Genomic DNA, 3,683 nt, shown 5'->3' with positions numbered 1-3,683 from the left:
TTTATAGAGATAGTTATAATCATGGGGAGATAGGGTTATACCTTCTGTTTCTAATGTTTCTTCTGTCTTGTTTCCTTTGTTTTTAATCATCATTGTATTTTAGAATGAATAGGAACCGGATCAACAATGCCTTCTTTTTGAATGACCAGACTCTGGAATTTTTAAGAATTCCTGCCACTCTTGCACCACCTACTGACCCATCTGTGCCCATCTGGATTATTATATTTGGTGTGATATTTTGCATCGTCATAGTGGCAACCATGCTATTGATTTTGTCAGGAATCCGGCAACATAGAAGGTAAGATATTTAAAGGGAGTGATTTAAAGAACATTTTCTTGTTTGCTCATGACTTGGAAAAACAAGGAGAGGATTTTCCCCTAGCTGAAGAAAATGCGTTATATCTGAAACTGAAAAAATTGGTGATTTTTCAAAATATCACTTATGCTCTTGTTTTTGGAGACTTTTTGGAGTCCGTGTCCCTTAGTTAACTATGAGTCCTTCCGTTACTATCTTTCTTTCTGTTCTACATCATGTGAATGTTTTATATTTAGAGTTGGTTTTAATATCTGGGTTATGATTTTGTAAGCTGGATATACAGAGCTAAGCAGACTTTTTGGGTAGGCAGAGTTAATCTTTGCTAGTCATCCACCTCCAAAGACTAGTAGTTCCGTAGTCCTTTTCATGCCTCCTCACCTTGGCCTGCCTCTTCCAGTGCCTGCAGCCGCCATCTTGTACTACACACTTTTGCGATGTTTTATATTCCCTCCCTTTGATGGATGCTCTTCCCTCTAGTGCCTATGATTTTATATAGACCCGTGTTCTTCACAGTGGCCTTTGAATCAACTTCCTGCATCAGAATTGCCTGGAACACTTGTTTAAAATACAGGTTCCTTTGCCCTACCACAGACCCACTAAAATCGATTCTCTGAAGGAGGTGCATTCTTTTAATTGAAGTTTAGTTGATGTACAATTGAAGAAAATATGTTTTAATGAATATCTAGGCTATTCTAATTCAGTTAGTTTCAGAGCTTCCAATTTAAGGACTTAGATTTAGATTCCCGCTCCTGGAGTTCACGTAGCTGGATTCTGGGGCACATGCAAACTTCGCTGTCTAAATTATTGGTATTAGAGAATTTCAGACCAGTGGGAGAGTTATTTAGGTAGAGAGGAGACAAGATTTCTTAGCACAGTGAAAGGAGAAAATAATTTTGTTTACAAGCACCTCTGATCCAGAGGGGAAGTGGAGAGAGTCCTCGACTCTTCAGTAGACACTCTGATGCTTCTAAACCTTCCCTTCTGATACCAAGGAAGAGGAATTCTGGTAAGTGGGCATCACAGGCGCACACATTGGTTTTCAAAAGGGTTGGTGCCCGCACGGGACATGCAGATTGTGTTTGGCCAAGTGTGTGTTTGACTAAATGTTTCTCCTGAGACTTTCTCCTTTCCATATGGTTCACCCTGGTTATTAGCAGAAGGTAATCATTTTAAATTTGGGGCTTAATAATTTTTTTCACAAATGGTAAGTGAAATGCTACGGAATAAATGTGATTTATGTGTAGTGCCCAAATTAAGCTCAAAGATTAAGATCAAGTTGTACTTGCTTGCTTTTCTTGCTCTTGGCATGACACGTAAGGCTGAGAAGGCTTGGTACAAATTATTAATCTGTTTTGTTTTGTTTTTCAGAATATTAAGAAATATTCTCTTGAAGTATTTGAATACCTCTGTTTAATAGTTTTAAGTTTTATATTAATCCTGAAATGCTAGGATTCTATGGTTTCCAACAATCGTAACCTTTGTGAATTCACGCCATCTCCTTGGTTCCCAATTTCCTCACTAGTACAATATGGTGAAGGAGGTAGAAGAATGGGCTCTGGAGATAGACTGCTTGGATTCAAAGTATTTATTGCCTACACTCTGCTCTTGTATGCAATCCATTAACTGTATGGATATCAGGAAATACAGGCAATGAGTCAGGGAAACCAAGCTCAAGAGGATATGGTTTGTGGTGCTAGAGTCAAGTTGGTTAAATTTTTCTTTACTGTCTGTGCATAGAGAACTTTGCTCGAGTGACAGTGAGGTATATTAGAAAGAATTAATTTGCTGGGATCAAAAGAGTTAATAGAGTTCCTGAAGTAGTGCCTGGCACTACTGCTGTTAGCTGTTACTGTTATTTTATTATCCTGCCAGTTGCTGGTCTTCGAGCTCATTAGTGCTGGGATCATCTATCTCTTCCTTCTGAGCAGATTCTGCAGTAATATAATAACTGAGTGTGTAGCATCATAATCTGTTGCCCGGGAGAAGGGAGGCTGTTGTCACAGCCTTGCCTTCACAAATTTAGCTCATGTTCAAACCAGGAAACAGATGGACAAATCTCCTGTGTCAACCTGGAGAGCATCAATAATTAGCAAATAGAGTTGGGACAGTTATGACAACCTTTTGAAGAGAAATTGATTTGTTGGGTTTTCCATTTGGTACGGAAAAAATTTGGTGGATTTTTCTTGGGCAAAGTATTGCTTCAAAGGTGGGGACAGGTGCAGTTCGAAGTGGGGAGAGCCCTGATCATTGTGATGAAAGCCTTTTCTAATTGTGGAAAAAATAGGAGTTGCCCCTGAAAACCTTTAGTGTTGAGGAAGACAAAGATTTGTTCAAGAATCCAATTCATACATTAGATAATAATGAACATAGTTTGTGTGATACAAAATCTTAAACCTAGAAGACCAGGAGGGACCAGAGGGTCATCTGAATCACCATTCTGCTTCTGCAGAGAAGAGTGCCATTGTCATCTAAGACATGTGCATCTTTATACTTACTACTGAAGAAATTTCTCAAGTAAAGCTTTAACTATTCTGTTAGCTGTGTCAATAACAGCATTCCATTGACTGTTCAGAACCACTGAGTGGAAAGTATGCAGTCACTGGGGGCCCAAACTAGGTGAACTCAAATACTAGTTATAGCCTTTAGCTGAGTGACCTTGGTTGCGTCATGTAATTTCTGTGGGTCTGTTTCTCCATCTGTTATAGGGAGATAATGTCTCACAGGACTTAAATGAGGATTGGGTGAGAAAATGTGTATAAAGTACCAAGGTTATAGTATGTACTACATAAACAGTAATTATTATTATCCAAGATGAGCTTAACCCATTTCTGTGATTAAGGGATGCTGCAAAAAGATCTCTTTTCCATCCAGATATTGCCACCATACTGCAGAAAATTTTCCAGTTCAATGGCTTATTGCTTGAGATTTTATTAGTTAACAAACACCTATTTTATTTTATTTTATTTTTCATAAATATTTTATTTTATTTGACCATGGAAGTTTATCAGTATATATTTGACTATGTCCTCTACCAATATAACTACAAATGAGGTCCAGCAATGCCGTTCCAACTGCATGATTTTAAGAAATTTATTCTGACATGGTGCCTAGATATTTTCTCCCACAAATTAGCCCCACTCCTAAGAATCAAGCAAGGTTGGAGATGGTCTTTGGAGAATATGGTCTTGACCATGGGCTCAGATCTCAGGTAGAGTTGGTTTTTTGTTTTTTTTTTTTTTTTTACCATCTTTATTGGAGTATAATTGCTTTACAATGGTGTGTTAGTTTCTGCTGTATAACAAAGTGAATCAGTTACACATATACATATGTTCCCATATCTCTTCCCTCTTGCGTCTCCCTCCCTCCC

General features: G+C 38.2%; 1 protein-coding gene across 1 annotated transcript in view; it reads left to right on the top strand.

Annotated features, from left to right (window-relative positions):
* Positions 1–211: 211 nt before the first annotated feature.
* Positions 212–3,683, top strand: part of ACE2 (angiotensin converting enzyme 2) — a 97,063-nt gene continuing 93,591 nt past the window's right edge. Inside the window, exon 1 of the mRNA XM_055086327.1 lies at positions 212–298. The gene's annotated coding sequence lies outside the window, so the exon portion shown is untranslated. The remainder of the gene's footprint in view (positions 299–3,683) is intronic.

This window comes from Physeter macrocephalus, chromosome 7 (assembly GCF_002837175.3).
Source record: "Physeter macrocephalus isolate SW-GA chromosome 7, ASM283717v5, whole genome shotgun sequence".
Lineage (NCBI taxonomy): Eukaryota > Metazoa > Chordata > Mammalia > Artiodactyla > Physeteridae > Physeter > Physeter macrocephalus.
This window is presented reverse-complemented; position numbering and strand designations above follow the sequence as displayed.